This window comes from Hordeum vulgare, chromosome 3H (assembly GCF_904849725.1).
Source record: "Hordeum vulgare subsp. vulgare chromosome 3H, MorexV3_pseudomolecules_assembly, whole genome shotgun sequence".
NCBI lineage: Eukaryota > Viridiplantae > Streptophyta > Magnoliopsida > Poales > Poaceae > Hordeum > Hordeum vulgare.
The window spans coordinates 82,601,599-82,621,257 of NC_058520.1; positions in this window are offsets into that span (position 1 = coordinate 82,601,599).

A 19,659-nucleotide genomic window follows, 5' to 3' on the forward strand; every position below is an offset into this window, starting at 1 on the left:
ATCATCCATAGCACGGAACTTGTCCTCTAGCATGAGAGCCATTTTCACTAGATCACGGAAGGTCCGACAGTCACAAACAACAAGCTGATACTGCAGCGACTGTTGTAGCCCTTCCATGAAGTGTTCTACCTTGGCGGCTTCAGTCCTGATATCATCAGGCGCATACCTCGACAAGAGGTTAAACATCTGCTGGTACTCCTTGATTGTGCCGCTGCCAAGCTTTAGTGCATGGAACTACCGCTTCTTGATAGTCACCATTCCTGGGGTAATGTGAGTAGCGCGGAACCCGTCGTTGAAGACATCACAAGTGAAAACATGTGTGCCTTGCATGATTTGGAACCCGTCCCACCAAGCACTGGCCATGCCTCCGAGATAGTGAGAGGCATAGAGAACCTTTTCTCGGTCATTGGTGCACTTAACCAGCACGAGGAGATCGTCAATGGTGCGGATCCAGTCATTAGCTTCCAGAGGCTCAGTTGTCTAAGTGAATATTGGAGGCGTCGTCCTCACGAACTCCGACAGAGTGGAGCGGCCATTGACATTTCCACCCTGCAGCGAGTTGTTCACTAAGGCCTGAGCTATTTGCTGGATAGTGGCATTGTTGGCCTAGAGTTCCTCTCGGAGAGCCTGGAGGAACTGAGCTACAGTCAGGTTCTCCGGAGGATACGGTGGTGGGGGAATGTCGCCTTGCGGCTGCTCCTGGTGAACTCCAACTTGTGCAGACACACCGGCTCCTGGCTGCTGGCTAGATTTGCCAGTGCTGGGTTGGCCGAAGGTACTGGTGCGAGTAGCAATCACCATCATGTTCGGAGGAGTCAGGTCAATATCCCACAATGGTCAAGAGGAAAACATAAGGGAGACACATGCCTACATAAGGGGATTTGGTATGGTGTAAGTGTATCAAACAAGAAGGGTCGCAAAACCCTTATGCAAATAAATTAATTAAGATAAGTGATGTAGCCGCTTACATGTTTCCTAGGGCAAAGCATGGCTTGCATCAAGAGAAAACAGTGAGCACATACTACAAGCATACATGGTTTCATATGAACCATTACACGGACTCGACTTCGCATGGGGACTCCTAATTTTCCATATGACGTCCACCCTAAGCGGCGGATTGCTCGGTCTCATACTCGTGCTCCTCGGGGTCTTCTTCCTCGTCATCATTTGTGCGGGCATCATCTCCCGTCAAGGGTGTGGGGAAACAGGAAGTCCATCACGACGACGCTTCGTCGGAGAAGCGGCGAAGAGCTCCGTAAACTCCTCGACGTTCATGCGCAACTCCGAATGGGGGTGACCTTGTGTGCTGGTATTCCTCCTCTATATGCGACAGCAGGCTCTCCTTCGAGTGCTCCTTCTTTCTTGATATTGGTTACCTTCATCTTTTCTTGGCGGTGTAGTTCTTGGACACGATGGAGTTCTTGGCATAGTATTATTGATTCCTTAAGCAGGTTGTGAACTAGGATGTCGGCACAGAGGCTGAAGTAGGTCTGAAACCTGAGTGGCATTCCTCCCTTCGGGATGGGTTTAGCGTCCAACTCCCGCCAGGCTCATCTTTAACAAAAGGCAGGTGGCGGGTAGCCGGCTCATAGGCCATCTCTGTAAGGAAGTCACGCATGTGAACGAGCCCCTCTCGTGCTGCCGTCTCAACTGCCAATACGAGAGTCTCAATTTGTGGCCCTTGAAAGAAGCAACTCATTGGAGAGTCATTTGCCTTCACAATCACGTCCACATGATATTCCTTTGTGCTGGCATTGAAACGGTGCTCGTGGTAGAGGTAAACGGGTGTTCGACATCCTTGACACTTCTCGACGCTGTCTCCCAGAAGTAGGGGAAAGCAAGTTTCCAGGAGTGTCTCAGGTACGACGACCACTTACAAGGTTTTAGGAAAGAGGTCAGAAAGTTGTGAATGGTATAGTAGGGCTATATGGATGTATATAACCCCATGTTTAAGGACTGAATGTGTTATTCGTCCCAGCTAACGTCCATGCTACCTAAGGCTTCCTACAGTCACGATGGCTCTGATACTAGCTCTGTGGGGACCCCGACTTACGAGTCAAGACAACCGAATGAACGTGTATAGTGATCCCAGAGATCATTGCTCACTGAACCCACAGATGAAGAATAACAAGAGTCTTACATCTGTAATTAACGCCTAATACAAATAAGGACCATTATGTTGAATTCTTACATAAATAGGGCCATGAAGGACAATCACACCAACTCGACTACTAGCGGAATTCTTGGTAGTAAACGTGAACCCGTGCCATCAGCCTAACTAACAGGCATTCTGACTGGGAAGCGTCCTAGTCCGCGCGTCCGTCTCCAACGACGATTTTTTTTCCATATTCTGGTTCCTCCATGTCTGGTCAATAAAATAACCAGTCACTACTAGGGAAAACCCTAGTAGTAGCGCTGGAAATATGCGTAGTAGTAGCGCTGGGTCGAGTGCTACTACTATCACGCTACAGCTAAACCCTAGTAGTAGCGCTGGTATGGGCAGCGCTACTAGTATGTAGTATCAGCAGTATCTCTTCCCTGTCCAGCGCTACTGCTAACTATAGTAGTAACACTTTCCCATAGTAAGCACTGCTGCTAAGCAGCGCTACTGGTAAGTATTTACCAGCGCTGCTGCTAACTTTTACTGCTTTCACAGCTTTGCACCCTCAACGTATTTGTGATTTATTTATAGAGATTATATACAATAGTTTCATCACATCATATTAAACATACACCATTCTTACATATCATAGACATACAATAGTCTCGTCATACCATCATCATCATCATCATTCAACACAAAATATCATCATATAATCTCGAAAATAGCGATACATACGTGCAATCACGTCATGTCTCGAATAAGTGCAATTGCATGGTCATGGCACACCCACAAGTTTCATCATCTCTATCTACAACATGATGTAGAAGAGAAGAACGATCAACATGAGGAAGAGCGCGACTATGTAGTACCGGCGGTCCCGCCCCTGCTCATGCTGGAGTGTCCACCTCAAGTAACTACTTTATGCTTCGGCTCTGGTGGATAACCCTCTGTGGGTAGCACCCGGTACCTGTGCACCTGGGCCTGAGCGGCTGGCCAGTGGTCGTAGACTCCTGGAACCCTCCCAACGTACACGCCATAGTAGTCCTTCGCCATCTCTGATCTAGGTACATGCATCGTGAGTTCTTGATTTGAATGATAATATGCAACATAATGTACTTAATAAAACAAAGAGGCATGATTAGAAAAATAAAAGCAACCAATAATAAACATAAATGACGAAGTTCCTCATACCCAAACTAATTAACTAGAGTGATATACGCTAGTTCAGGACCACGGTTTAGTTACATCACATCGCTTCGCCGTGCACAATTTCAAAGTGTTGCCATAGAAAGACAGTAGTGATAAGGCATGCTAGTTCAGGACCACGGTTTAGTTACATCACATTGTCATTGACAATCAATCGTTCACGTCTTCATTCCAATCTTCATAGTCAGGGAGGATGCACCCGAGCTTCGCGAAAGGCTTCATGTCCAGACGCTAAGCGACTAGCAGTGCTTGGACATCAGCCCGCGTCATTGCCCCATTGTAGAGCATCCCCGTTGGTTCGAGTACTTGCTTCATGATCACCTGGGCTAGTTCACACTATACGTGATAAAACTCAGCTCGGATTCGATGATCCGGTGTCTTTCCTATGCTTGTGGCCCAACTGACAATCTCGGCATCTTCGGTAGTAGATGACATGCGAAGGCGTTGATTATCCCTTCTGAACTCCATCAGGTGATGCATGAGGTAGAATCCATCAGTCGTACTATTGTGCGGTTGCTGGATGCAGCAGAAGTCGGTCTTATCGCCAAAAGTCGGGCTGAAGATCCACACGGCAGAGTCGAGAACACTCTTTACGTGCGTGTAATCCTTTTTCTTGATGTTCTTTGACGAGTACAAGTACATAGCATGGGAGTATTCCGGGTACAGAACGATGATGACGGCGCTGCCCCCGCTGTGCAAATTAAGTACATGTCAAATTAGCGTCCATGCTTGCAAAGGAATGATTAACATGCACGAAAGGATATGCGCGGATGACTTGCGAGGGATGATAAGGCAGGATAATCTCTTCCTTGTACTTATTAGCGATCATGAATTCGACGAGGTACTTGCTCGCATAGCCACGATGCTCTTTGCAAACTTCCAAGAAGCCCTCATGCATATAGTATGGGTCCGCGCCGCAGATATATTTGATGCTCTCCATATGGATGATGGAGTTGAGATACTGTGAATACATGCAGATGAACTGGAAATCAAGCTTGGTCATGTGGAACATGTTGTAGATGTAGTCAAATCGCAGGAGGAACTGATTCACGGGCCAGGTTTCGACATACAATTTGTGACCTGGCACATGAGCCGCGTAAAGCGAGTATCCTGGATGTTTCGCGACCAGAAGGCTTTCCCCTCTGGCGAGCACATCTTCATGGAGTCTCTTTAGATCATTGTTCGGTATGTGATCTAGCGCATTGGCAGGTAGGATCGGCTCTCCGGCGATGTGGACACGAGGCTTACCTTCGACAGTTATTCTGTCTACCACCAGGGGTTTGAGAGGCGGCTGGCTGCTTGAAGCACCTATGTCGCCTTTAGGTCTCTTGGCCGGTCTCTTCTTTTGCTTCTTGGGGGGTGGTGGTAGTGATCCCACCATACCTTCCCTAACCACCACCCCAAGTGTCCTCGGGCTAAACAGTGGACGGGCCTCGGGGGGTTGCTGGGTAGACGCGGCATCTGGAGGCGTCTCCTGCGAGGATGGCTTGAAGAGAGACTTTTTGCATTCCGCCTTAGGACGTTCCGGCTCCGGCAAATCAGGCAGCATCAAGTCATCATCTCCATCGTCATGGCCTAAGTCTTCGTCGTCGTGAGCCATCAATCCATCATGGGCGGTATTGAAATATTGGTTCGGGTCCTCATCATCATCCTCCATGTCATCATCAACATTTGCTTCTACGACAGCGGGGGCGACATGATTAGGAACTAATGGAGGCTCTCCCTTGCATCATATGCTACCATCATCCGCCACGACAGGTGCAGGTAATTTGGTAGGTGGGGTGGTGTTCATCATACCTTCTTGAGAAGTTGGCGTTGGCGTGATACTGGGCTCCTCGAGACGAAGAAGATACTTCGGCCAAGTCAAGAACCGGTTTTTGCATCCGCCAATAAGCGTAGGGGTCTCGTCGTCACCGACTGGTATCGGAGGAGGCAAATGCTCGAAGCCCGCGAAGACACTAGCCATGTTAACCTTGAAGACACCATCGGGCATCTGTCGGTTGTGGAACATGCGGTCCTTCGTCTGCATGCTGGTTGCCTTTCCCACAGCCACCTTCTGGCCCTTGATGTCATAGAATAGGGTGCACAGGGTGTCGTCAACCTACGAAGGAGATATGTCTATGGCATCAAACATCTGAAAGGCAACTGAAACGAAAGACTATAGACATGCTGGTGAAAAGGGTATGATGCGTAATTACCATGAGGGCGTCGAGCTCAGCCAACGAGGAAGGCCTGCCGAGCATGCCGGACACGGAGGTCGGGCTGCTATGAACAGGAACGAGACCTTTTGCGGTTGCTTGGGCAGGTGTTGGTGTTGTGGTGTTCGCCTAGTTGCTCCCGACAAATATGGGAATTGGGTAGTCCTTCGGCCGTGCATTTCGATTGCTCTTTGACCAATTGAAAATTTTTGAAATCAAGTTGGCCACCACGTCAGTGACCAACCCACTTACTACGTCGACCTACTCTTCTTTGGTCTCATCTTTGGTCTTATTGACCACAATCGTGACCTTCTCGTAAATGCTCTCCTGAGTGACGACCAACCGTCTCTTCTATCCTCAGGCCCCTCGAGGTAGCACATCTTCCATGAGGCGCCATCTCCAATGATGTGCACACGTCCATAGGACGGCGGCTTGTCCATCGGGACCTTTTTCAGTATGTTCAGGGCCCGGTTGAATGGGGTGTCCCAGTTGGGCCTCGCCGACGACTATGACGACTCATCGCTTTCGGTTGCCTTTTGGTGCTGGTCTTTCTTCAAAAGGAATGTGGATGGTTTATTAATGTGACAAAACTTATAGTAAAATTCATTGGAAACTATTATGATAATGTGGTAATATAACAATTACACAAAGTCTCATGAACTACCTCGTGTTCGGGTCCGTGTAAAAGATCTTTTTGACTTTGTCCAACTTGTACCGGGCCCTGATCCAGTCTTGCTCCAGCGGGTGAGTGAGCTCCGCCAAGGGGTCTGGGATCCCAAGACTTTCATGTTCGGTGTCCTCCTTGGCCCATATGTGCCTCTTCCCCTCGTAACCACGGCTTCTGAGGCGGTGGGGAGGCGGGTTCCTGGACTAGAGCGCCTTCATTTTCTCCGACTTTGCCTTGACTTCTTATTTATTGCAATTCTCTAGGAATTTTGCATAGTCCTCTTCCGTTATTGTCGGATCATCACCATGAATATGGACCACGGTTCATTCTTCCCAATCGATTTTTTCACCCGAACTTTCCAGGAGGACAAGTCGTTGTTGAACGTCACCATCGCCTTCTCGTTTATCTTTGTCATGGCAGGGTCGTCCCACGGCTCTTTGTATTCCTTTTCATTCCGGCCGGGAAACATGAACCTATTGTGCAACTTCTCTAGGAGCATGTGCTCCATATGTGGTATCTGCTTCAACCTCTCGTCGTTGATGTTGGCGGTTTCCCTGAGGATGCATCCAAGTTGATTGCCCCAGCACTTGCGCGCTTCCTTTGGCGCCGTTGGCTCTAACTTCAAGGGGTGAATCTCCTTGACCACAATTTGTCCGATGCCAAGCTCATTTGGTTTTCGTGTCCTCTTCTTCTTCGGTGCTTTACCGGCTACGACATCATCGTTGCCGGTCTCAGGGGCGGTGTTGGTGCCGGTTCCAGTGTTAGTGCTGGTGTCGGCGCCGGGGTCGGGGTTGGGACCACTGCCGCCACAATGCAACCCCATCTGGTGTTCGTCCAGGTAATTGAAATAGTGATTTGCTGCCTCCATGGGGTCTGCGGAGCAAGCAGAACCACCCACGACTTCGGCGTTGGTAGACATGTTTCCTATGCAACAATTGTAAATAAAAGATATAATGAAGAGAAAAAAGGGGGCTATATTTGGTCGAAATGTTGATTCATTCCCCATCCGGCAAATCCCGGGTACTCCATATGTCCTAGTTTCTAGCACAAGTCATGCCGAAAATTTCGGCATGACCTTTGCTAAAAGTGGACATATGGAGCGCCTGAAATTTGCCGGAACGGAAATGAATCAACATTCTGGCAAAACATAGGCCACTCAGACATTACGGCAAAAGATCAATGACAAGAAGGGATACCATGAGGATAATAAATGGAATTCTCTTGACACCATCACAAGATTAATTATACAAATATAAACAGAAAATAATAAGTACTATGGACACTATGAGGATATAATAAGTACTAGCAAAGGGATGCAATGACCAACGCGGAATCTGAGAAAGGCAAAAACTGTACGTAACAATTCTCTTCACTAGGGAAAATATTTTGGTGCCACATTTTTTGTTGTCACTAGCTACCCAAAACATCTAACCATTTCATATTTCTATTTTCAAAGGAGCTCATAGGTGCCTTAGGATTTTGACCTCAAATAAATTACCCCAGCTAGTCCTTAGTACCTAGAACCTAGCTACCCAAAAACTTTCTGCCCACTAGTTCAAATATTTCAAATTTTGTTTGAGTGGAGTTTGGACCAGATTTGATTTTTTTGATGAAACGTAAAAATTCCATCAAGCACTATCTACACTAGTTCAAAATCAGTGTATCAAAACAAAATCTGCCCACTAGTTCAAAACATCAAACTTTGTGCCCACTAGATCAAAATTAGTGTATCAAACTACAGTTTCTACCAATTGTAGTATAAATCGCATTAAGTAGTAGTATTATCGGAGGCAATCCCAAACGATCTGTCCATTTCTAAATCGCAATCCCGATGTAATCCACGAACGAACCCTAGGCAAACGACACTAGGAGGCAGACAAGGACCGGGGTATCATCGGAGGGGGGAAACCAATCACACATTGTGAAGGGCTGCGGCAGCGCCTGGATGGGGGAGGTGGTGCGTGGAGGGGCCGAAGTGGGTTTAAGGGAGCGCGTGGAGGGGTGAGGCGGCGCGTGGAGGGGTGCGGCGGCGCCTGGAGGGGGGAGGCGGCGCCTGGAGGGGTGCGGCGGCGCATGGAGGTCTCCAACGGGCGGCGGCGACAAAACAGGAGCGTTGGAGGGAGAGTGGAGGGAGAGGGGGATCGAGGGGGAGTGGAGGGAGAGGGGGAGTTAGGAAAATTTTGTGCTGGGTTAACTACTATAGTAGTAGCGCTGGTTTAGTACCAGCGCTACTGCTAACTGCTATAGTAGTAGCGCTGGTTTAGTACCAGCGCTACTGCTAACTGCTATAGTAGTAGCGCTGGTTTAGTACCAACGCTACTACTAACTGCTATAGCAGTAGTGCTTGTACCGACCCAGCGCTACTGCTAACTTTCTTTACTTTCTTTTCTTTTTATTATTTGTTTTTCTCCCAATCGACGATGACGGCGTCTCCCTCTCCCCCAATGCGCGAATATCACCGGAACCATGCATGTGGTAACATATCAGTTGACCGATAACGGTTACTTAAGTGCGTACACAAAATAGATACAAATATATAAATGTAGGTTTCTGATCAGATGCGTTGATGACATTTCACATTGAGCTTCTTCCCTTTCTTGTTCGTTGCCGAGTAATTGAGCCCCTCCTTGTGACTTTTTCGGAGCCATGGAGTACGATCTTTCCGCCGCCATGTAGTCTTGATTCTTATTTTCATGTATGCTTCATCGTCATCGGCATCTTCCCTCATCGGGTTGTCGTATTGGTCATAGTCTTCCTCGTTGGCGACTCCATCCATTTCAACGATGCTCCTTTTGGATCTCCTTACGACAGCACAGCTGGGATTGGCCAGGTCGGTTATGAAGAAGCATTGTGTCACGTGCTTAGTGTGTACCCATGGCTCATTTTTGGCGATGATGTTAACGTTCACGGGAGTGCTCTTCGCGTCGGGTATAGACATGGTGGTGAAATACTTGTTTTCTCTTACGATGTCCTTGGCCCATCTGACATGGAACATCATTGCATCGTGCATTCCAGCATAGTCAAGCTCCCAGATCTCTTCGACCCTTCCGTAGAATCTTTCAGTTGTGCCGTTGGCGTCGGTCACGCATTGAATTGTCACCCCGGAGTTCTGGTAATCACTGTCCATGTCTTTGACCTCCATGTAGAATGTGTACCCATTGATATCGTAGGACTGATAGGTCGCGAGCTTGGGCGCACGGCCATGTGCTATGGCGTGTATGAGCAATCCTTACGAACTGCACTCTTCTAGGGGATTTTCAAGAACTTGCTCTTTGAACCAACGCAAGAAAGTAGTGTTGTGCTCTATAGTAACTTCGTCGTCCATCTTGAGCATCCCCTTATAGCGGTACTTCATTGCGATGCTTTCTTTGTGTCGTGCCACATAATCATCTACCACATCTAGGTGTTGTAGAACTACTAAGTTATCCCTGTCAAAGTCGTTTCGTCGATCCGAGTAGTCCACGTGCAATTCCCTCCGGCCGTTGTTGTGACCATCTCCTTCGAGCTTCCCATCGTTCTTCTTGACGGGCAAACGAACAATATGGTCTCCGATGCTTATATAATTCTCGCAAAAGGAGACGCACTCATGCGTCAAATACCCCTGGACAATGCTCCCTTCGGGACGGGACTTGTTACGAACGAATCCTTTGATGACCCCATTCATCCTCTCAAACGGCATCATGCTTTGAAGGAATGTCGGCCCAAGGTCGATGATGTCGTCCACGATGTGGACACACAGATGCACCATGACATCACAGAACGTGGGCAGGAAGTACATCTCAAGCTCACATAGTATGACAACGATATCTTCCTGTAGCCTTCGGAGCTGCTTCACACTTATGGACTTTTGAGAGATAACATCGAATAAGTTGCAGAGACCAATAAGCGTGTCACTGACATGCTTGTCCATTATCCCACGAATGGGAACCGGGAGTATCTACGTCATCATCACGTGGCAGTCATGAAACTTCGTCTCGCTAAACCTTTTCTTCTTGGGGTCTAGAAATCTGCTTATCTTCCCACAGTAACCGGAACTGACTTTGATTCCCATAAGGCACTTGATGAATTGATCGATCTCCATCGGACTTAAGGCGAAGCAAGAAGGGGGCAATAATTCTCCTCCTTCTTGTTGACTCTTCTACCCCTTTCCCCCTCCTCTGTCTCGGTCTCCGTCTCCTCCATCAACTTTTTACGGTGGATGTCTTTCCTGATCTTCAAATCTTCCAAGTCTTTCATTGCCTTTGGCCCATCCTTGGTCTTCTCCGGCATGTTCATTAGTGTGCCAAGCAAGCTCTCGAGGACATTCTTCGTGATACGAATTTAATCAAGGCAATGAGGCGTGTCGTGATTGGGCCAGTACTCCAAGTCCGAGAAAACACACCTCATTTTCCATATCTTCAGCAGCGGCTCTGGCGCCTTTTTGATCTTTCCTGGCGTGGGGCATTGTTCACAGTTTCTCAATGGCTCGTCGATTTCGTCACCGCTCCTCTTACGTGGAGTTCCTCGAAGCTCAACCAACCCATTGAATAGATCTCCACACTTTCTCCACGGGTCATCCTTCTCGAGCCATCTATGATGCCCCATGTACACGATTTTCCCAGACCCGCCATCTTTCATTGACGTAAGCTTCTAAGACATTGTATCATCAATGCAACTCGTGCATCCGTAGTATCAGTGGCACACCAGGCCTGAGGTGTACCCGTAACTGAGATAGTCGTGCACCGTCGTCATCAGCGCAACTCTCGTATGGAAATACTCTCCTTCGCTGCTGTCCCATGTCCATGCCGATGATTTCCATAACGTATCTAGCTCCTCTTGCAGAAGCCCCATATACAGGTTAATACTATTTCCCGGTTGTTTCGGCCCTTGAATCAGCATGCACATGTGTATGTACTTTGTCTTCATGCACTTCCATGGGGGGAGGTTGTACATCCATACAAACACGGGCCATGTGTTGTAGTTTGTGTTCTGGTTTCCAAACGGATTCATGCCATCGGTACTCGCACCAAGCACCATGTTCCTTGGATCTTCTTTAGCAAATCCATATACGGTGTTGAATGCTCTCCACTGGCTACCATCTACGAGGTGTCTCAGCCTCGGATCATCTCCATCGTCGGGCTTCTTCCTCTCCGCGTTCCAGCGCATGAGCTTTGCTTCCTTAGGATCTACGAAATACCGCTCCACACGGGGAGCGATCGGAAAGTACCATAAAACATTCTGAGGAGCTTTCTTTCCCGCATTCTTGTATCGAGAAGCATTGCACACTAGATAGTTGGTTTTTCCGTGTGCTCCCCCCCATAAATGATGCAATCGTTGATGCATGCGTGGTACGTAATGTGCGGCAAATCAAAAGGCCAAACGATTTTCTTGGCCTCCTCGACACTACTAGCACACAGGTTCCCTGCGGGAAGAACTTTATTATGTAGATACTTTAAATGCTCATCAAGGGTTTTTTATGTCCATTTGTTTTGGCCTTATTCTTTAGAAGTTCGAGCGTGAAACTCAAGCGGGTCACCTCTGGATCGCAACAGTCATACAATGGAGTCCTCGAGTCCACTTCAAGTTGAGCCAGCTTGGCCTCCTCTCTAGAAGCAGCTCTCTCGCTAGTCGTACTCTTGCGAAGGAGGTCTTGAACATGAGGGTCTTGCACGACTACACTTAGTAGCGTCAAATACTACGACGTGACCACCGCCTCTTCTCTGCCATCTCCGGACTCTTCTTCGCCATATCCGGAATCTTCTCCGCCGCCGTCATTTTTGGACTCTTCCCTGCCGCCATGTTCTGCACCATCGTCTTCGTGTCGATCGGTCATCTCTTCGTCTAGCCCCATGTCATTATTCCCTGTCGTTTGTACGTCCTCATCATCATCATCTTCTTCACTTATCCACCGAGTATAGCCATCCATGAAACCATTCATCAGCATGTGCGCCTTCAAAGTGCCACGATCAACAGGGTCAAAAATGACTCCTTCATTGCATCTTGCACACGGACATCTAATCCTAGTCTAATTATTTGCATGCATGTCCATCACCGCGGATTGCATGTACCGCTCCACCTTCCATCCACTCACCTTCATGACCGAATGCACGGTATAACAAGCAAAAGGGTTATAAATAAATAATGCATGCATGCTTCAAAGTCACACTCCCTCCGTCCCAAAATAACTGTCTCAAGCTTAATACAACTTTATACTAGAGCTAGTACAAAGTTAAGACACTTATTTTGAGATGGAGGAAGTATAAAATTTTGGCATGACCTTGCCTAAAAATAGGACATATTCAGTTTGCTCGAAATTCAACAAAACGGAAATAAATCGACATTTCGGCAAAACATAAGCAACTCGATCGGAGGGCATGTCACACTCGCATAAATCTCTCCATATATATATCCCAAACACACATATTCTCATTCACACACATATTCCCATTCTTTAAGTGATCAACTTTTTACTCACCTATATATCTCCCGAGACAGACCGATCGAGTGAGATGATGAGAGAGACCGATCGAAAGAGCACGCATGGATGGCTAAATAGCTAGCTAGATCTAGTTGTTGGGGAGGAGAGGTGAATCTAGTTATCTAACTAATGGAGAGGGAGTTATGGTGGAGGGGGAATTAATATAATGGGGAGAGGAAGAGAGGTAGGACAAAGAGAGATGTGAGAGAAGTCATTTATGAAGGAGAGTTATGGTGGAGGGGGACATTAATGAGGAGAGAAGAGAGGTAGGAGGAAGAGAGATGAGGAGCAACAATGGTGTTGAGAGTGTGGGGAGGGGAGAGGAGGGGGGGAGAGTTGAAAGTCGGGGAGGGGAGGGGTAAAAAGGTGGCAGCCGCAACTAGCAGTAGCGCTGGATACCAGAGAGCGCTGCTGCTATGCTATTAGTAGTAGCGCTGCGTACCAGCGAGCGCTACTACTAAGTGAGGCCAACTAGTAGCAGCAGTGCTGAAAAACAAAGCGCTAAACCTAAACACTTAGCAGTAGAGCTGGGTTTTGGGCGACGCTGCTACTACAGCTACCGTCGGTGGCATTGTCTGGTCCCACATAGTAGTAGCGTGTTTTCCATATCCAGCGCTACTGCTAAGGTGTTAGGAGTAGCGCTTAACTGGACCAGCGCTACTACTAATTAGCAGCAGCATTTTTTTGTTTCCAGCGCTACTACTGAGGTCCTACCTAGAAGATTTTTCCTAGTAGTGAGTGGCAACCCAATGAGTACATTGAATGTACTCGCAAACATCCCATGATGCGGGTCATGCGATTGAGTCTAATATGAAGAATAATGCACTCTTTGCGGAAAGCAGGTTTTATTAATGCGTAAACATAGTCAAGCATTTAGATGGTCATGCACCATTAGGTAAATAGTAGCCGTAAGAACAAGTTACAGATATCAACATAATTGTTCCGAGGACTGAACACATCATCTTCATCCTCTATGTCAAGTCACCAGACTTGACCAAGTAACCACTTTCTCATGTCACACCATTATACGCACGCACACTTGGTTTATGCGCAAAACACTAGACGTAGTTTAAGCAGCACCACCCAACTATCCTTGACCGTGGACACGGCTATTCAAATAGTTTTACACTGTGCAGATGTTGTACGTTGTACCCACGAGATCTGGGAAACTTCTGTGTCATTCACGACTCACGGTATATAACATACCCGAGGTAAGTACCTGATCAATGCTTTTCCCCTAATGACACTAGACAAAGAGTCCACTCGATTGGTTCCTAGACCAGATGATGTACGTCTTACGAGCACCAACTCTAGACCGTATCATTCATGTAGGGACCAACGGTGTGCCCGGAACACGTAAAAACGACATAGTCGTCCTAGCTGGCACGACCCCATCACGAGAGTGACCATATCACTCCAGCCACTAGTAATTCGGGCTCCTTGATAGCACGACCAAAGTAATCAAAAAAGATCGTCACATAAAGGGGTATCTTGGTCGCACATGTAAGGTTGGAACGGTCGACAAATCTTAAATCTAATCCCCTTTTCGAAACCACTCACACAAAACCTTTCTGGTACACCACTTATTTCTCATGTGGTCATCCAGCTCAACACCATCACCCTCGGGCATTAGTGGCACCTGACGGTGTTTTCGAAAAGTCATTGTCATCACCTTAGTGTTACCATTACCATGCATATGCTCATCCTATGCATAGCGCTACTAACAAGTTGTCACATCCCTGATCCCTATTAGGTTTAGTAAGATGTGCTCATGTTTTCTTTCAATGCATCCAAGGAAATGAAATGAAAAAACGAAAACCAAAGCAAGAAAAACCAAAGAAAAACCCTAGCAACCCCTGATTCAAAAGCATTTCAAAATTGATGTCAAATCGATGAACCCAAAATGGCCTTAAGAAAAGTTCATCTTTTCTGATAAATATAGAAAACAAGATATCAGAGATGAAACTTATTTTCAAACTACTTTTGGAATTTTAAATTTAAGTTAAAAGCTACTGAAAACAATTATATATTTGATTTCAAATAATTTAAAGCTTCCAAAAATGTTGAAAACTTTATGAGTGGTTGGAAATATTCCAACTAACACTCTGGTATTTTTCAAACTATTTTTAGGAATAGTTTGGAGCCAAAAATAAAACAAAACAAATAGAAGAAAGAATAAACAGAAAACAGAAAATAAGAAAAATGGAAAACCCTTACCTAACGCTCACCCGAAGCCCAACCCATTTAGCTCTGTCGTCTTCCTCCTGCTAGTCGGAGCAGGAGGTGGCCGCCGCGTTCCCCAGCGCGCCCACGTAGCTGCGTGCCTGCCTGGCCACCGCGTTCCCCAGCGCGCCCACGTAGCTGCGTGCCTGCCTGGCCGCCGCGTCACGCTGGCGTGAACGGGGATAAGCTCCCCAAGGCCTCCCCGTGCTCATCCCCTCCCCATTTGCTCTGCTCTCTTCTTCCCCTCTCGGCCTCCATGACCGAAGCTTGATCTCAAGCTCGCCGTCGCTCCTGCCCCTCTCCCTCTCTCCTGAGCCGCGCAACAGGTTCACCGTGACCCCCTCAAGCTCTCCAGCTAGTTGCTCGATGCCGAGAAGCCCCGAAATGTCATGAAGCCGTCGTCTTCTTTCTCGGGTCACCGGAGCTTCGCCACTGTCGTTCTCCCTCCTCATGCCATCCCCGAGCCCACTCTTGACGCCTCTGCACTCCCCTTGAGCTCAGGGTCCTTTCCCCTAAGTTTTCCCCCTCGATCCCTTCCTCTAGGCCTTGATTCCCACCGGAGCCCGACGAGATCCGCTGCGGGACCTCGTCGCCGATAGCTCTCCAGTGATCGGCTGATCCATGTGAGGCCACCAATGGCTTCAGTGCGTCGCGTACGTGCTCTAGGAGCTAAGCCTCGCTCATTTTGCCCTCTGTTTCGATGACCCCGATGATGCCCGAGCTTCGGCCGCCGCCAAGCTCATCATCGGCGTCATCTCCGGCCATTTCATCCCCTGCAGCGTGCAAAAGTGGAGCCGCGGGTGAAGTGTCGTTCGTCTGGTGCCCTCCGAGTGAAGTTTGGTCATCGGAGATGCATTTCCAAGCCCCTCCGCCGTTCTGGTGGTCGCCGGAGGCTCACCGCCGGCGAGATCGACCTCGCCGCCGGTGGATCTGACCCCCTGAGCCTATGACAGGTGGGGCCAGCCCCCTGGCTAATTAGGATTAAGTTAATAAAAATAATTAATTAAATAAAAACTTAAACACACACTAACATGTGGGTCCAACCCTGATAATTAGTTAATTAAGATAAATTTAAACTAAAACCTGGCCAGAGTCACTGACCAGTGGGTCCCACTGGTCAGGTTTGACTTTCAGCGGCGAGAAAGCTTTTCTGTTTAACAATAATTCCAGAATAAGTGCAAAACTTTGGAAATTCATAGCAAATTGAATATAACTCCAAATTTGACAAACAATATATGTAAATGGATCAGAAAAATCCAAGGAATCCAATGGTGCTATTCTCATGCATGAAAAACAAAGTTATGAAACAGCATCAGGTCAAATCAATTAAAATAATGTGATAAATCATAATTCAAATGATATTTGAATTATGATTTCAAATCAAGATCACCCCAAAGGGTTTTGCTAGTCATTTCAAACCATGCTATATTGCATATCATACATCATTTTGTTGCATATGTTTGATATTGGTTGATTGTTGTCATTCCGGTAGGCTCCGCCCCTCCGGATACGTCTGATTATCCGACTGACGGATATCACCCCTGTGCTGAGCAACAAGGCAAGCAACCATTTTGATCATCCCGATAAATCCCATGTTCTCGCTCCTGCTCTTATTTGTTGCATTAGGTCAAAATTATTTCACTGCTTTTATCACGTTAGTTGAACCCACTTCCTTTGCATGATCTATCCTTGTCAAAATAAATAGCTGAACCTTGCAACCTAGCATACCTGGTAGATGCTTGAGCCATGATGTGCCTTATCCTGCTATGCATGCTATGCTTAGAGTTGTGTATGGTCTGTCATCTGGGTGATGAACAGAATTGTGAGAATGTGATCAATAAGTAAAGATGGTGTGTTGAACCTGATTTGGTAAAGGTACTGGTGAAAGGCTATGTAGGAGTACATGGCGGGTTGTTTCATTGGAACTGTCCTTAGGAACTGAGTTCCGTGTATGTAATCCAAGACGACATACTGCCACATGCTGGGCCCTGAAATATGACCCCGCTCGACTTATTAATCGCTTAGTACTCGGTCCAGGAGTTGCAAGTAGTTTCTGGTGTTTATAGTCATGCTAGAGGCCATGCGTAGTGCTGATCTTAGAGGTAGGCTATGATGCGGTAGGCAGTGGCACGGTGTACCAAGTGGCACCCGGATGGTGGGCTCGGGAACCCTGCGCACATTGTTTGGGGCCGTGGCAGAAACCTCGGCCGGACTTCCGTGCGGGTTACCCTTAGATAGGCGATAGACCTTGACTAAGTATTAGCATGGTTAACGGTCGTGGCTGACTCCCTCGCTGGGCTTCCGCTTGAAGGTTGCCGAGGTGCATGACGTGCATATGGCGATAAGTGGCGAGAGCGTGTGTGAAGAAGTACACCCCTGCAGGGTTATGATCTATTCGAATAGCCGCGTCCGCGGATATGGACTACTTGGAAACATATGTTGTTCATAGATAACTATAATGGCTACTCATAAAATTGTCAAGATAAGTGTGAGTGTCGTGGACGGCATTTCCGTAGGGAGACAGAATGATTCCATGATGGAGTATTGTTGTGGTGTTAGTGGACTCGTGTGCGAGAAACATAGTTGTCAAAACTATTTAAAAATACAAGTTCTCTAGCCAAGAGTCAAATGCTGGCTTTCCGCATGAAACCCCATAACTCCTTATTAATACATTGCATTAGTAGATAGATTATCCTAAAGTCTTGTTGAGTACTTTTGTACTCACGTTTTCTTAATAAATTGTTGCAGAGGTTGTTAATGACCCTAATGGTGGGTTCTACCTAGACATCGACGATGACGAGTAGCTGGTATCTGGTCCTAGGATGGGTCTGTAGATAGTCAGGCCATGTACCTTTGTCTTTCCATCTGTCTGTACTCAGACAGTTTTAAACCTTCCACTGGCTTGTAAGAATTGTGTGTATGTCTTGTGATGATGGGTCGTGAGACCCCTACCTTGTAATATTATGTGTGAGGCTCTTTCGAGCCTTCTAAATAAAGTTTGTATGTTTATGGTTATGTTGTGATGCCATCGATGTATCTATACATATCGGTATGCCATGCGTACATGTGTTATACTTGATATGTATGAGGTTCGAATACCTAGTCGTATGCTTTAGTAGCACTCCTTACGGGGAAATGCCCCTTTGTGATTCCATCGAGCCATGGTAGTTCGCTACTACTCCGGACACATTGGTTGACGGGCATGTGTCCTTCTAAGCTGTTGTGTCTGTCCCTTTGAGAAATGTCATGCGGATGTAATTGGGTCCTTGTAGCTTCCTACGACTCGTCTACACTCGTTGATGACCGACACCTGCTTTGCTGGGTCATGTATGCATGTCCCTGTACGGAACTGCCACTTTAGTTTATGACTAGACATGTCGATCCGGGTTCTTTGACATTGGATTGCTAGCGACACAATTGGATACGCGAGTCAAAAGGCACAAACGGTCCCGGCTAAGGTAAGGCTGCAGCCGTGGGGATAACCGTGCGTGAGACCGCAAAGAGATGCGATGTGTTACAGGCTGGATTCCTATGGCCTAGGATCGGGGTCCCGACAGCGTTGCTATCTGAGCCTGACTGACTGTAGGATTACTAAGCCAAACTGGTCGAAGTTGAGTCTAGAATTGCTTTAGTTATATATAAGGGAATTGTTTGTGGAAGGGAACGTAAGACTCTTGCTTCTCTTCTTAAATTATTCTATTCTGGTCATCCTCGTCTTTTCTGCGGGGATTAAGGACTAGGTTACTTATCTTTCTCTTAGGCTCGTGTTTTTCTGATCGGTAGATTGTACGACAACGAGTCGAGAATTACTTCGGGTTTCTTTTATTCCATGGAAAAGAAATTAAGTTTTGTTGACCATGGAATTGAACTTGGTAGTTGAGTGGTTACGCTATCTTATCTTTATGGGTTGTCTCAACATTGTTTTTGAGCATTTACGGCCGTTATGCTGCACAATTTTGTCTTCAGAGCTCTAATTCTTTTGCATTACTCTCTATTTTCAGATGCCTAGCCGTCCTTCTCGTCAGGTAGTCCGCCTGACTAGGTGCATTGATGTGCCGGGTCATAGGGCCATGCTAGTAAGGATGATGTCAGTATCCGGTTACCCCTGGTACCCAGAGTACATAGTGGAGGAGCAGTACCAAGATTTTAATGAGAGTCAATATCTCTGCACTCTTAGGGTATTCCCAGATTACCCTAGAGCTGATGTGTCGATCCATTGGTCTTATGGATTGGGGGTCACTGTTGACATGGCATTACAAGATGCTGCCTATTCAATGCTGACCATCATGAGGGACAGACATGCACTATTGCAGAATTCAGAGTTCTGCTATGTTCCTGCCTCTCAGTCAGGAGAAGAAGGATTCCTCAGTGGGGTCTACTTTGATTCCTCTATGGAGGATCCGCTGATGTAGTCCACTATTGAGATGCTAGAGAATAGAGACAGGGATGCTCGTGCCCTTTGTATGGAGCTCTATGCTACACGTGCCCGTCTATGGATGGCTTTGACACAGCTGGCACCTATAGTCCAGACAGGGTATGGAGATATGGAGATGCTGAACCCTGTTAGGGCCCATCTTCCGGCTCATGTTGACTGGCCTGCTATAGGAGGAGTCACCCCACTTCGGGGACCTCTACTACCACCAGTCAGGGGACCAAGGCCACACACGTGTCCTTACGGTTCCCAGGGGTCTCAGGCTGGAGTATTTCCTGATCCGCAGGTTGAGCTTCCAGGCCATGGAGGCAATCTTTATGAGATGTTCTATGCGGATGCCTGAACCGTGAGTGGAAGGATAGTATGGTAGTA